Below are 16,684 nucleotides of genomic sequence, written 5' to 3'. Positions count from 1 at the left end.
GGAAGTACTATTTCGTTTCGGGAAATTCCATTTGAAAAATTAAAAATGAAAGAAGGTCAGTCATATACTCTTCTGATGCAGATTTATATCTTCGAATCGACGCGATCACTTGTTTACAAAACATGTAACCCCCCCCCCTTTACACGAAGGGGCATTCGTCTGCAGCGTGATTTTCTGAAAGTAAACTTTAGCTCATTCCATCGTTCCACACATATTTTAAATAATTTTCATCTCCTTAAAAAGATTTCCAAACACACAGATTAATGAACTAACTAGTAGCAAGCACAATGTAGTAGGATGTAGAATAAGTTTACAACGGTTTGAATTCCTGTGGTAAGTAAAATAATGCTTACAATTTACACTTTTTGTATTGAGCGATTAGAAAATACTAGGTTCTTTTAACAGTAGCGTCTTGTATCTGAGGGGGTACAAGGGGTACAACTAGAATCTTCGATTTAGGGGGGTTCAGTACCACTTCAAAAATTTGGGGGTGTACAATGTACCCCCCCCCCGCCCGTTCCTAAGCCACTGATCTGTGACACCAACTTTCTAGCAATTTGCTTCAATAAAATATACCTCGTGAGCTAAGTAAGGAAAATATGAAAAGAAGACGGTGGACCAGATGTAGCTGGATCGGCATGCTACCTTTTGTTTGAAACAAATAAGATTTACGATTTTATTTAAATTTATTTTTTCAAAATATATTCCTCTGAATTCAATTTATCTGTCTCCCAGGGGCGCATGTTTATAGATGATGCTATATTTTACCATTATTCCAAACACAGCGTGCTAGGTGCCAATAAAGTTCAAATTGTACTACGTTTAGCACAATTATGCTAGGGTTGGCATCACTGCTTGAGGCCGGACACTCTGTGTCCATTTCGGGCGAACTTGCACCTGAAATTATGCTTTCCAGCATGAATCACATAGAATGTTATGGGACCAGCTGAGGCCCTCGGAGAAGTGGCTCAACATGCGACGATATAGTCTCTGGCAGGGATGGAAATTTGTGGAAATTATCGTAAGGCCTAGAATTTCAGATTTCTTGTATCATGGCATCGTGTAATGAAATTATAAGTAATAAAATAATCCGTAATAGCCAATTATGTTAGGGTAGGCCCGACTTCGCCACTGCACGCGGGTATGGTTCGCACAGGGCCTCGTATTTCCTAACGGCGGCCCTGGTTTGGACAAAGGGACTTAAGTTTTGCCAATTTGTTTTACTGCGCTCAAGTATTGTGTGTGGCAATAGCACATATTTTTTTTTTTTTTTTTTTTTTTGCTTTCTCACAAACGATATTTGTTGATATTTCTGAAATAAACGATTGAAGTACGTTCGAGAGAAACACACTAGAAATTCATATCTTTACGTAATTCTGCAAATGGCTGGCAGATGGCAGCAGCTAGCACGACAGGTTGCATAGTGCTGTTAGAAAGCCAAGTTAGTTCCAAGCTTTGCCACCACCGGATATCTATGCGCGCATGTAACATCCGGTAGAAAAACGGGCGGGTTCGCTGGCCGGCGTTCTGTGAGAAACCGCGTCGTTGTGGGTGTTGGCAAGTGAAAGACAAGGTTGTGAATTTGCGAGAGAGAGAAGGCAGTTGTGACGTTTTTATGAACGAAAACAATACAAGTGTGTTCAGTGGTAGGTTAGACAAGAACCACAGGTAACAGCCAAGACATCGAAAGGAAGGAATTCGCTGCTACCGGTGCATACACAAAACCATCTTGTGGTAACCAACCGTTCGACATTCAGTTGTTTCAAGCACTTCTGCTACACCTTCACATTGGGATCCACGCCTTCTCAGTTATCATTATGCCAAGCCGTGTTTTTACACGTCCGAATGTATTAAAACGGTAGTTCTGTTTTCGGAAATCGAGCACCGGTGTATCTAGTGCTTGTATCGCGTTTGTCAACAGTCTAGTTATCTCTGGACATTCAAAAAATACTGCTCTGAAAATAATTACATTCTCAGGGTCACTGGGTATATTCGGCGCGTCCTCGCTTCGAAGACAACTTCTTGACCTTGTAATACACCACAGGTAAGTCAGAGTGGATTGTATTATCTGAATATAAATACTATTTCTTAATTTGTAAAACAGTGGCAACGATTTTAGTCTGTGTGGTATTAAATTTAACGAGAACTGGTGTGACAGTACCCTTGTGTATGTACCGGCACCTGTAATTTTACATATTCATTGAGAACCAGGTGATGTGCGACAACATATTTCAGTGGGATTAATAGGACGAAAAGTCAGATATCACCACTTACGTTTCTGTTGCTACTCAAACGAATAATCGTGCCAATTTAATTAACTGTTGTAAAAATAATGCTTTGTAAAGGGTCATCAGAACCAGCAATTACGTTAGGTACAATCAGATGCATAAATATTCCAAGTTTCGCAGACTGACACAAACCAGGTAGTACGTTTGCACACGACTTGATGTCGCTTGGTTTATATCCAATTAGCTTTGGGTAGCAATTATGTGTAACACCGATAAATGTAGCTCCTGTTCCCACAGTAGAGGTTTGGTTCAAATGTTCACATGCTACGAAATGTAACGACAGAAATCTTTCGTAGTCTAAGTGCTTCTGAAAAATAATAAAGCTGAGGCTCCAGGGTTGCATGTGCGTCTGGAAGTATAGGCTACGCCTTCCGGAGAATTAATGCGAACATAAAATTATATATTTCACACACATAATTACACTTTGCTTACAGTAATTTATGTTGATTACTATAAGGAACTGGCCATGATACGCGAAATTGCTTAAAAGTAGCTACGTGCAATTATTCTTCTATACAGTTCAGCTTGAGTTTTTTGGTTTGTTGATTCACAGATAGGCTAATCGGGACCGGACCTACAGTTTAAAGTGTTATTCGAACCACTATGTGCCTCCATCGGGTATCCATCCAACTTAGTGCGTTTGTGTGTAACAAGAGGGAATAAAATATCCGGAGTGAGCAGACCGGATAGGCGTTCGCTTACGCTGTTCTCTCTGGACTAATCGCGACGATGAGGATGGTGATTAGATGAAATTGTAACTCCCCCATAGCCACCCAGGACTCGAAACTGGACCCTTCTATTGCGAGATCGTGAGAGAATTGAAAAAAGCTTGTTGCTTGCTTGAGTTTTAAGTCCACCTTATACAGAGATAGGCTAATCGGGACTGGACATACAGTTTAAAGTGGAATCCGAAGCACGTGCCTCCATCTGATATCGAACCCAGGACTCCTTGATTACAAGGCGATGGCGTTACCAATACGCCATCGGGGAGGCCTAAACTAAAAAGCGATCACCCCCCCCAAAAAAAAACTTGTGAAAATTGACAATAAATCGTCATATGACAAAGGAGTAGCGACCACTCTCCCCTCGGAAAGGTCTAAAACTTAGAAAAATGTCAGTTCACGTAGGTGTCCATTACCTCCTCCCATCCTTGACTTACAAATTGAGCGCGATTATCCTGAGGACGACTTTCTTGGTTTCTTCTTTACGTCGCTTTTTACCACTTATGGCTAATCGCGACGATGAGCATGGGTGATGATTAGATTGAACTAATGAGAGGATACTAGCAAAGATCACCAATGCCAATGTCTAGATTCGAACCAAGGGAACCTCGGTGACCAAATTCAAAGTAGACTCCTTTCGTGTGTGTGTGTGTGTGTGTGTGTGTGTATATATATATATATATATATATATATATATATATATATATATATGTATGTATGTGTGTGTTTGAGTCCCCTTTATCCTCACATAGCATATTCTGGACTTTAATTACCTGCAATCAAAGCAAACCCAAGACCTATTCTTTACAAGGGGGCACCGTGAACCTAGCGCAACACCTTAAACAAGGCATCTCTGATAAGAGGGCATTAACCCACCATTAGGTAATTTAGTGGATATTTATCTCAAATATTAAACTTGCCAATTTTTGTTTCTGTTGTCTTTACTGCAACCGGAAGTGTGGACATGGTGGTGAATCGAAAACCTCTAAATTGTTCTTGACTCGAATCAGGGGCGCCGACTTGTCAAAATTATTGGGGGGCTCTAATCACTGAAATAAATGAATGAATGACTCACTCCCTCCCTTTTTTAAAATAAAAATTAACTCTTCGTATAGCAGTTTTTAAGCAGCTATTATATTCCTCATGCAAATGATATGTAACATGAAAAACGTGTGTCTGCTCATTTGTTTTTTAGATAACAATTAAATTTTTTATTTAAAAGTAGGTGCAAAGAATCTTAGTGTTGACGTACCCATAAAAGTAGCGAATATTTACAATATTTAACATATTTCTTTAATTATTTACATAAATGCTAACACAAATCGCAGGGAAATAGTTTTACTTTTTTGTTCTTACTACAATATTTTACTTTTTAAATTTAATTTTGCAATTATAAATAAACACATAGCACGTCGTGCTTTAGCAATAATGCATTTGATCATAGCCGTTCCCGCTTTCGCAATACAGACTTTTCATAAGCTTTCCTTCCGTACTTTACTGTAAGCCAGTGTTAAATAAACTCAAAGACTTTAGAATTATTTTTCCCTTATTCTTTGGACTAGAGGAAGAGATTTCAGGATTACTAATCGTACATATCAATATTGCCTGAAAGTCGTATTTACGACCTCAAATTGTTAAGAATTCACTAAACAACATACTACTGGTATAATTGTCATATCACCTCGTTATTTTGAAACTCTTTTTTAATAAAAATGTTAACAATACGCATAATTATATACTTAGTATATAGTAATAAGTCATGTGTTTTGCTGTCTCCAGTCATAGCCCCCCCCAAAGTTGATGGTTTAGCGGTCTCAGCCCCCCAAAGTTGATGGTCTAGAACATTTCAAATGTGTATTTAAAGTTAAGTTCATGTGGCACAATTCAGAGTAAACTTTACAAGAGAAGCAAAATAATGCATTATATCCTCTTAAGCAAAATTATTTGAGGGCTCTGCCCCCACATCATTAACATTGGCCCCCCAATCCCCATGGAGTCGGCGCCTATGACTCGAATTATTGCCAGTTGGCAGTACAACACCCATCACAACTCTTATCATCGTCTTTTCAGTGCATGAATTAGTATGAACTGGGGTGAGATCTCTTCTGGCGGGTTATTACACCATCTCGTATATTTACATTCTCATAGCTAATGACTCGCAGATTATTATGGTCTGTGTAAATGTTGTTAGCCCTAAAACCACCATTATTTAGGCCTATGGTTGCAGTGAGGTTATACGTAAGCTGACGCTGTGTCTCAGTTGACTTTAAGAAGTACAAAAGTAAAAATACAAGTCGCATGGAATGTAAAATGTAAAGAATCAGATTATACACATTATACAGTTGCAAGCACAAGTATGAAATAGATTTCTCTGCCCTTGTACTTTTAGCTAAGTAAATCTTAATAAGTGTGGCCGCGGTGGCTCAGTCGGTAACGCGTCTGACTACCATGCTCAGGGTCCCGGGTTCGATCCCCGGCCGGTTCAAATCGGGGAACTTTTCTAACGGTGGAAGCGGCCCCGGCGCCTACCCAGCGTCGAATAACATGGGTACCTGGGGGAAACCCTGGGGGGTAAAGGCGGTCAGGGGCGTGATGCTGATCACATCACCCCCACTCACGACCGGATCAAGAAAGTGTGGGGCGTTACCCCCACACCCCCTATACGCCTTCATGGCGTGGTGCTATGCACAGGGGAACACTTTACCTTTTTTCTTTAAATCTTAATAAGTAAGCAAGCTTACACGACCATACAGATTGTACATAAATTTTGTCCCCGATATTACGCCATCACCCTGTAATCTATAGGTGTCGGGATTCGATTTCCGTTGGAGGCATAGTGGTTTGGGTCCCATTTTAAACTGTAGGCCCAGTCCATATTAACCTCTGAGCATAAAATGTATTTTAAAGCTTTGCCAAACATTTTTTGTGCATGAAACGTAACAACTTGGAAGTATCAATTTCGTTTAATATGTTCTACGTTTTTTAAAATTCTGATTGCACATTTCATTCCTTTGTAAACTCGTAGTGCTTATGTGCAATTAATTTAGAATGACTGACTATTTCTTTGTGAGAGACTGTACATGATTGAATATTGCATTTCTTTTATTATGTACACATTTTCCCATTAGGATAGTGTTACATTCCAATTGAATCTGTTGTGATGCGTATTATTAAGAACTACGTGTGCTTGTAAATGCTGACAGTTGTTATGGGGAAACTCCCAGCTAACAGAAACATGTAACGTAATATTATTTTGAGAATCTTGTAATGAAAGAAACTCTTGTTTGAGTTCCAACTATAGTGAAGCTTGAAGGTAGTAAAAAAATAAATATCTGTGTACTTTTTGCAGTTAATTTTCCAAGTTCGAGTCCCAGCGAGGGCATTGGTATCTATTCATTCATTCTCCCTAAAGTAGTTAACTTTATCGTCTTGTAATCAAAGATATTAGAGGCAGATAGGCCTACCACTATAAACTGTAGGTCTGGTTTCGGTTAAGTTGCCTGCTCATTGGACATTGGCACAGTTTTCTTGTAGCCGATATCTCGGCCGTAATAAAATCGTATTTAGAATGCAGGAAATATATTTTCTCTCGCAGAGCTTAGCATGAAATTGATTCTATATTGAGCAGCAGAGCAAACGACCTTGATATCCCACTTAAAAAAAATACTCGTCAGGAAATCCTTGGCAAGTAACGTAGCTGGTTGAAATCTCGCACATTGTTCAACTTGCTCTTTGCTCTCAGAGGCAGTCGTGTTATGCAAGAGACACCTGTTGCCGTTTTAACTCGAACAGACAAATATAGGATTATTTGCCGTTTCCCGTAAATCTTATCGGAGTCTTGTTAGTAGATGACAATGCAGGTTTATACCTTCCTGCAGTTTCCTTCTCTTTTAGGGGGAATTGCTTCACAAAATATTGATAGCACATCTTCGACAACTGCCTTTTAGTGCTCTTTTTTTGTATTCGTCATTGCATAACGGCTTATGTAAAGTTTATTTCTGTTAACACAAGAAAAGGAGAGTTAGCACATTATGCGATGACGCTGAATGGATCGGCTTGTCGAACGATGTTTATGGATGTCAGGAAGCAGTCTAGGGGAAAAAAGCCTGACAACTCTATACAACACCGCCAGGTGTCTCTCTTGACGCGCCTTCTGTGTTGGCAAATGTTGCTTTCGCGAGATTTCCCTGGTTTGAATCGGCGATGGAACATTTTAATTTAAGATATATAATAGGCTACTACACGCAGCTGATAACCCAGCGCATAATTGTGCTATAATCAGGTACGAAAGAAACGTTGTCACATCACCCTGTCTGCTTTTATGTTTACTGAAACAGTCAAGTAATGTCATTCTTCATGAAAAGATGAAAGATACGACGAGGCAGTTTCGAAAAGTTATTTCTGATATTGCCGAGCTCCACTTGTTGACTCCAATCGTTCAACCCTATTGGCACAGTAGGTTAGCGTTAGCCAATAGTCGTGCAAGATCTACTTTGAAACTGAAGCCGTTGCTTTTCTTCCATACAACCGATCATATTGTTCGAACCAATTGAAAGTTCAATGCAAAGATAAACGTTGTTAAGTATCACTTGGATATTTTTGTTGACATCGAAATAACATAAATATTTGTATTGGTTGTACAATAATTAAAACCTTGGATTTTTTAAAAACTATAGTCACTCTAATTTTGTAACGTACACCTACAATGATCAAGCGCTTAAATTAATTCTTGTGGGATTAAGAAAATTAAAATATGTAGTCAAACCTCGACCTGAGTTGAAGTACGTTCATAGTTTTAAGCACCAACAGCAGGTGGCAGCAGTAGCTGAATACGTATTGCCAAATTCATTTTCTTCTGAAGTGTTCAACCCTAAAGTTGGGTTGCTGAAGCTCCTTCAATTCGAAAAATTTACTTCCCTCTCCCCCGTTATTTTCTTGTACAGTAAACAAACTTTGATATCCCAAAGAGTTTAGAATTGCGTGTTGTACTCCGGGGACACGAAAGTAATCCCGGTATCAGACGGCCTACTATCTTATTTTACAATCTCTAACTCTAGGAAGGAATTTAACAACCAACATGGTTTAGTGTCAGGAAAGCGAAGTATGCGAATAACTTGTGATAAGACTGAAACGTCGAGACTGTTTGTCGAACGATAACGAGGGAGGAAATGTTTGGGTGAAAAATGAAATTTAAGAAACTTTTGCACAAGGATTATCGATCGCATGGTTGCGAATGACTACAGTGCTAACACGTTAAGACAACACAAAACGCTTCCACAAGTTGATGTAATGTTTATGTGCCAAGGATTAAGCTGGTAAGATGAGATTATGTACAAGGGCAGAATGTCTTATTTTGATGTAGGGATGAACGTTGCTTGGCGCAAAGGGAGGTTGAAACACTGTGAATACTAGGATTTTGCATTTGAAGCCGTACTTGATGTAGTTTCATGATCGGCACAAGCAACAGATGTCAAGGAAAGAAATAAACGAGATTCCGTGGGTGGTGAGCGAATATTTAAGATTGCTGCTTTTATGTAATTTCTTGCAGCTATTTTGGTAGGTAACAAAATAACCAATGTACCAAGACGTACACCCAACGGCGAAAGAAACAGTAGGCGAATTGTCCACCATCATTTTCACTCGGTCTGAATTACACAGTATGTTAACAATGAATTGATATAGAGACGTCAATAAGCAGAAAACAATGCCTGCCTCGAACCAACATAGTTTCATTCCTTAAAACAACACAGGACGTAGAGTAAGAAAGTAATGAAAATAGCGGTGGACAATTTGCTTACCATTATCTTTGTCGTTGACTGTACAAGACAGGATGCTGGCACGTTGTTTTAATTAGTTTTGGATTGTTACAAACTTAGATAAGTAACGCAATTAGGCTAGGTAAATCAACGTAAGAAAATGTTTAAAAAATTGTCCAATGAATGTTCCATTCCTCTGTTATACTTTTTGTACGAGAAGTAATTTTTATCTTTACCTTCAGCAAAATCAATTATAAATTATGTTCTTGTGTTTAAAACCGTACAATGCGCCATGAGAATAAAAAAAATAAATAACAAAAGCAATAATTATGTCAGTCTGCCGTGCTGATACACTAGTTCTTGAGGTATTCAATGGAAGGACTACGAAGTTAAAGGCAAAAACAAAAGTGTCTCAATCCATGGACTCCCTTACACTTTCAGTCTACGTTTCGATACCTGTTATTCCTGCTGAAAGGTTGGTCCGAATCTATTATTGAATCTAGAACAGTGGTTCCCAACCTTTTTCAGTCCGGGGCCCACCTCGAAGGATATTTGATTGATTGATTTGCTTTATTTTACTTCGCATTTTGTTCCACTTTTGGCTAATTTGCGAAGATGGGGATCAGTGATGATATGATGAAATTGATGAATTGACACTCACAAATATCCATGCCCAGTCCAGGATTCGAACCCGGGACCCCTGACGTCGATGTGCTAACCACTCCGCCACGGGGCCGGCCTTTGAAGGATATTACACTTCATGGGAGCCATAAGCATGGGGGCCAGCAGATTTAATTTAGGAGTGTGCACCCAGTGTATAATCATATTTTTGCTAACATCGAGTACTTTAAGAAGCAATCTTTTACGCTTGCTTAAATATTACACATACTTCATTCTATAAAAGTAAATATGTAATTTAAAATACTAATTGAGTCTAACATCTAACTAAATACACGTGCTGAAATTGAAAATAATTGTTTTTTTACTCACCGAACTCATGTGCAATGGTAGAGCAACAGAAATGTAGTGTTTAAACTACGAGTAAGTACAACACGGGGTGAATTTATATTAAATTAACTTAATCTGTGGCCGGCCCCCGTGGCCTGGGCATGGATGTTTCTGAGTGTCCATTCATCAATTTCATCATATCATCCCCATCTTCTCAAATTAGCCATAAGTGGCACAGAAAGCGAAGTAAAATAAAGCAAATCAATTAATCAATTAAATTAAATTATTAAAGCAACATAACTTAGTAATTTAAATGTAATAGGTTTTTAAGGCACAATATATAAATTTTCGAGCCCGACTTCGATACGCCCCTCGCGCCCCATAGGTTGAGAAACGGTGATCTAGAACAATGTAATAATCAAGAACAAGCGTATAATGTATAAATTAAAGAAACTAAATGTAAGAAACACGATAAATTAAACTCGTTCTTATCTATCCTGTATACAGTTCATCCTAATGCCGTTGATCAAAGTGTGTGATAGCCAAAAATGTATGTGAGGATTGCTCCTTGGAGGACATAGTCCCACTTTTAATGTATCCTTCCGCTCGTGTAATAATGTTGGACAGCGTGATGCATTTAAAGGATGCAATTGTGAGTAATTTCTCATGGATTGTTATAATTCTGAAACAGGAAATGTGTGGCCACAAGGTCAAGTGCTCATTGAAACTAACAAGCTTGTGTGTAGGCAACGAGCAGCTTGTTTCATTTCAGAGCAAAATAGGCCTCGTTCACAATGGCTTGTTTAAATCGGATTTGGTCGTAAGGTCAGTTTTGTTCTTTCTTAAGCAGTGGCGGATTAAAGACGTTCTCTCGGAGGGGGCGGACACACATTACAACGCCCCCTCTCCCCCAAACTTTCGGCGCCTAGCATACTTTCGTCCCAAACTTCAATCCTACCATGTATGCCATAAAATCATTGTTGTAACTAAAACTTTGAAGGCCCAGGTGAGTGTCATGAATTTGCTGTAGTCTTCTGATAAATCAAGGAGCACCAAAGCAAAAAGAAACGATTTTGTTAAAATCCCGCAAAGCATCTATTATATCTTGCTGTCTCGTTACTTAATAAGTTATAAGTGATATATTATCATTTTCTCCAATTTTATCTTTATTTAACTGTAGCACAACAATAGAAAGGGATATTCATTTTAAGTTAAAAAGAGAAAGAAAAGCTGGATGGGGGCGCTTGACCCCAGACCTTGGAGCACAGCTTGTACTTCTTGTTTTTATAACACTGTATAAACTGCTACAACGTTTGTTGAACACACCAGTCCTCCTAAGTTGTTTGACTTCAATAAAATAAAGATTATAACAGATTTCTAAAAAATCACAATAAATTGATTTTTATTACAATAGATGTGACTGTCGGGAACAGGGACGATGTCCGAATGGATCAGCTTAACCTGTGCCTTTCCCAACAGGCAAGAAAAACACTGCTGCGTCACCTCCCATGGTTGCTAAGTTTTAGCTGTTGGGGTGTCATAAAATGCCACAATGTTTGATGTATTTCATTACACCATTGGAAATTTAAAAATAACTAAAAATATTAACAATAAAGCCCTTGTGAGGGGTGCAAGAGAAGAATGATCACACCCTCAAACCTTTAATTCGCTCTTGCAGCAAGCTCATAAGATTGATAGTTGTAGTTCGCCTAATTTTTTCGTTGATCAAGTGACGCTCCTGGCTATGGCCTTTACACAGTGATTGCGAATGAGTGAGGTGGCAGAAGTGTTGGAAATATATTCTAGATGCTCTGGGAAGGGGCGGTCACCTCACGAATCCTTTGATATACCCTAGTAATACACTCTGTAAAAAAAAATTAGCATCACTTCATTATTTTTGGTCGTCAGCATTTCCCTCCTGAATTATCAGTTGTTTTATTGATTTAATTCGACTTGTCGATTTGTTTTCCTAACAATTATATAAAATACTATATCTGTAAAATATATTTTTATTATTTAAGTCATAGTTACGTACATAATGCACTTTACAGAACTAATAACAAAATTATTGCAAATATAGCTTGTGGAACGTTTTCGCACAAAGACAATTTTTACAAGTAAAAAAATTGAACAAAGGTTTTAAATGCATCATGATATGTCAATTTGTAATGATAGTAAGTAAATACATTGACTAGTACTTAGTGTGGCCACCCCTGGCCTTCCTAAGTGCTTCCAATCTTCGAGGCATGCTATGAATGAGATTTTGACAATATTCGACCTCAATTTCATTCCAAACATGTACAATTGCTGCCATAAGTTCCTCTTTTGACCTGTACGTCTGATTACCAAGTTTTTTGCACATCATAGCCCACAGGTTTTCTATAGGATTCATGTCTGGAGAGTTTGGCGGCCACCAAGTCTTTCAATATTCATATCATGAAACCAGTTATTCACCACCTGAACACGATGACAGGTTGCATTATCGTCTTGAAAAATAAAGTAGTCCAAATTCTGTCCAGAAAAATGATCTCCTGCAGTTTGTAGAACTTTCCGATTCAGGATTTCCAGATATTGATCAGCCTTAACTGTCCCTGTGCAAATGTGCATCCTGCCAATCCCTTTTGTAGAGAAACGTGTCCAAATCATAACACTGCCACAAAACGTTTGAGTTTCTAAAATACAAGATTTTGCAAGTTCTTCTCCCTTCCGCATCCACAGTTTAACTGAGCTGTCATTCCCCAGCAATTTAAATCGTTTTTCATCAGAAAATATCACATGTTCCCAATCTGTATCATTCCATGCGCCATAACGTGTGACAAACTCACGTCTAGCTTTTGCATGTGCGTCAGTTAGTCTGATTTTTTTACGTGGGACGTGTTTAGAAACACCCTGTTTCTTTAGTCGGGATACTACAGTAGCATGAGTAAGATTAACTCCCACCTCATTTTGAAGATTATGTGCAATTTGGCGTGAACTCATTCCTCTGTTCTTCAGTGCCATGTCCTTTATCATACGATCCAGTCGAGGTGATGTCTTTTTCTTTCTGCCACAGTGACTTCTCAGTGATGATTTTCCATGTTCTTGTTGCTTTTGCAGGCAGCGGCTAACTGTGGATTGATGCATTTGAAGTTGTCTACCAATTTCTCTCTGAGAATGACCATCCATATGCAAAGCAAGAACCATTCCTTGCTTACATGGCGAAATGTCACACTTTCTACCCATTTTTTTTTCGAGAAAACACGCTCAAATACACTACACACCACCAGAACACTTCACAAATATTATAACGTATCCAAACTGTCAATAATGAACATGTAGTGTGCAACATAAAACACGTCACAAGTTGCACTACTAACAATCGTTTTACAGATTCCTGACAATTGATTACAAAGCCTTGCGACAGTAACTGATTGCAACACCCTCTAGCGGACACTCCAAACACTAATTCACCAAAAGAATAACACCACACTACGCAGTGATACCAGACCAATGCTTTAATCAATTGATTTCAAGTTGTGAAGGAAAGATGCATCCATGCGAAACTCAAAATTGTCAACATCCGTAATAAGAATACAGTGATGCTATTTTTTTTTTACAGAGTGTATTATAATAGTCCTTCACCTTAATTCAATTCGTGCTTATGCACAGAAAGCCCCCCACCCCCAAATCCTTCGTCATCCTTCTCTTTGTTCGTCCCAGTCAGTCCTTGCCCTATCTCTCGTAGCCCCCATCCTTCGACATCCTCATATTTGTTTCCTCCCTGTCTCATCTCTCATCACCTCATATCTTTTGTCACCCTCTATTCTTTCGCTGGCCGCTATCTTTCGCCGCCTCCTATCTTTCGTCGCCCCTAACATTCATTGATTCCTATTATTTGTTTCCCTCTCGACTCCTTATCATTCATCACACCTTATATTTCGTCGCCCTTATCTTTCATTATCTTGTGTTTCATCCGCCCACTTATCGTTCGTCTCCTCGTATTTTCATCGTCCTTCATAATTCTTTGACATTGTTTCGTCGCCCCTTTACCATTCGTCGCCTCCAATTTTTCGTTGCCTCCTGTCTTTCAGCACCCTTCATCATTCGTCGCCCTCTTTCTTTCGCCGCCTCCTATCTTTCGTCGGTCCTTGATCTTTCATCGCCCCCTCATAATTCGCCGCCTCCTATCTTTCGTCGTCCCCTTTCTTTCGTCGGCTCCTATCTTTCGTCATCCCCTTATCAGTCATCGCCTCCTATCTTTCGTCGCCCCCTCATCATTCGTTGCCCCCTTATCATTTGCCGCCTCCTATCTTTCGTCATCCCCTTATCATTCGTCGCCCCCTATCATTCGTCGCCCCCTAACTTTCGCCACCCCTATTTTAGTCACTCGTTGTACTAACCATTAAGCTTCCTGTTCTCCCATAACTGTGGTTCTTTGTAAAATGCCACAATATTTGCTTTATTGCATTTTAACTGTGCAAATTATTGTAGAAATGAAATAAGACCCTTGAGGATCTGTCGCCCTTCACCTTCAAAGTCCTCGGGTAGTTCGTCGCCGCTCTTGTATGTTTCTTAATTGACGCTATGTGTGTTATATTTCTTTCCAACTGTGTAAGTTATTTATTAATGTATGAAAAAATATAGTACGTCCTCAGTGGAAGTCGCCCACGACGCCTTCTCAAGGGTCTCGCAGGGGACGATCGGCCCCCTCCGCCCTCACTTTAATCCGCCCTTGTTCTCCACTTGATGCTCAGGTATACTAATTGTTACCTGCTGTTTAAAGTAAGACCCAGAATCACTGCGCAATAAGCCACGTTTTGTTTGAATGTTTCTTCCCATTTTCTTCTGGTCGAAACACTACACTCTTAAAATAATTGTCAAAACCGAATAATCTCTTTTGACGTAATCGATTGTTCGAAAGTAGTGTTGCCCACGGGACGAGACGGGACAGGCTTTTAATAATTCGAGACGAGACGAGATTGATCTTGTGTCCCTTTGACAAACGAATATTTTCGAGACGAGACAGGATTTCACAGCATTTCCACGAGACGAGACAGGCCAAAGTCTCGTCTCGTGGGCAACACTATTCGAAAGTGACAATCAACGATCATCTTTACCGTAGTATTGTTAATCTGTGGTATTGTTCCACAAAGATTATTTCCCACCTACCTCACTATTGGATACATAGTTTACGCTACATAACATTTTTTGTTTTTTTATCTGTTTCACAAATATAAATACGATACTTAATTATAAGAAAATGAAGATTCAGATACAATTAATTGCGAGAATGCCTAAACAGTTAACATTCCGATAACAGTATTTGGATATGAGTAAATAGTATGTGAATATGCCAATTTAGTCACTTTTGATTATTTATATTAATATAAATTTCCGTCCAAATGTTTCTTGGTTCATCTTTCATTATTCTAAGCGTTGACTCCGTGTTTTCAAAAATTATAAATATCTTGCACAGGGTTTCCACTGACCAGAAGGTATAGTGTATTGACTAGCGCTGTCGTCAAGAAGTCACGGGTTTGTTTCTTGGCGGAGGCACATTCACACAGCCCTAACCTATCTGAGGACAAAATCTACTTTAAACAACTTTTATCAAAAACTTGGCTTCCTGTTCTCACACTACCAGGAAAACCTTATATGAAAAATATCTTGGGAAAGATTTTATTCACAAACCAGGAAATTTTACGGAATATTCAATTTGGTATTTTCACTCTATGCTGTGAACTAGGTTAGTTTTACCTTTTGCAGATAATCTTACATTGCCAGAAGTATTAAAATTACAGCGATCCTGTTAATCCTGAAGACAATAGGATAATTTTCTTAGAAAACATAACAATCTGTGACCATTTACTGTATTTTATAATATCTTCAGGATGAAAAACCATATATTTATGTATGAATAAGGTTTTTTGTTGTGCATACTTGACACAGGAATGCTTTTATCTGTATACTTTGTCCATTTATTTCCCAAAAGTGTTTAATAAACTTGAATCATTTGATTAGCAGCGCGTTTTGAAAGTATTGAACAACTATGTTGGTATTTTCCCACGCATCCTACTTCCGTTTGTCGTTGCAAGATAACGTGTGTAGATAAATTTAATCGTACGCTGATATGTTGATAAATACACACAACTGTCTGTGTAGAATACATTTAATCCCACGCTGATCTAAATGCATACAACACACCAGTTTGTGACATTGTAAATTATAATGCGACTGTCAAGAGCTCCACCACTGGTGTCTGTGTGTCCAGAAGTATGCGTGCTATTCGGCTATTTCCGTTCAATCGACCAGGTCGACGAACTAGGCCACCAATGTTGGTTGCACGCCTTTCTTAGGCCAAATATAGAATCTGCTATGCCCGTACAGGGAGATAGGATTGTCAGTTGACGTGAATGTAACTTCCAGCCCGATTTTCTTGCTACGATTCAATTTCTAGAATTTTCGCTTTAGTTTATGAATGTTTCGATAAATTAATATTATTATCTGTTTCAGTGACTGTCCTCGAGATAAAGAAATTCCTATTTTCGATTACTGACTGAATGTTCAAGTAATCCACTCAAACTGAAACAAGTAGCACTAGAATGAAGGATAGGACCGAAACTCTGAAAAATATCACATTTTTTAATCTATTTGAATGTCTTTTACATATTTCAGTATTTTTTTCTATAATGTACATATATCGCAAGTTTTCACTACATAAAAATCCAGTTCATGACGTGGCACACACACATACGCATACAGCGTCTTAAGAAGACTGAGTTTTGCTCACTTTTGGGGGGCTGGCATTTACCCGGTTAATTCATTTTTCAAGTTCCATAATGAGAAAAAGATCACCCGAAGCTACAGTAAAAACCCAATGTCAGCTTCTCGTGCATTAATCTCATTCACGTGGTAAAACCCAATGAAGACATGGGAAAACCGAAATTCCAAGTTAGACATAAAAGGTAATAACAATAACGTAGGTATCTTG

General features: G+C 38.8%; 1 protein-coding gene across 3 annotated transcripts in view; it reads left to right on the top strand.

The window, feature by feature from the left end:
- Positions 1-1,503: 1,503 nt before the first annotated feature.
- LOC145996494 (very long chain fatty acid elongase AAEL008004-like) overlaps positions 1,504-16,684 on the top strand; it is a 305,519-nt gene continuing 290,338 nt past the window's right edge. For all 3 annotated transcript variants that reach the window (XM_083133011.1, XM_083132998.1, XM_083133007.1), the window contains exon 1: positions 1,504-2,044. The gene's annotated coding sequence lies outside the window, so the exon portion shown is untranslated. The remainder of the gene's footprint in view (positions 2,045-16,684) is intronic.

This window comes from Lepisma saccharinum, chromosome 1 (assembly GCF_977018435.1).
Source record: "Lepisma saccharinum chromosome 1, izLepSacc3.1, whole genome shotgun sequence".
Taxonomy (NCBI): Eukaryota; Metazoa; Arthropoda; class Insecta; order Zygentoma; family Lepismatidae; genus Lepisma; species Lepisma saccharinum.
This window is presented reverse-complemented; position numbering and strand designations above follow the sequence as displayed.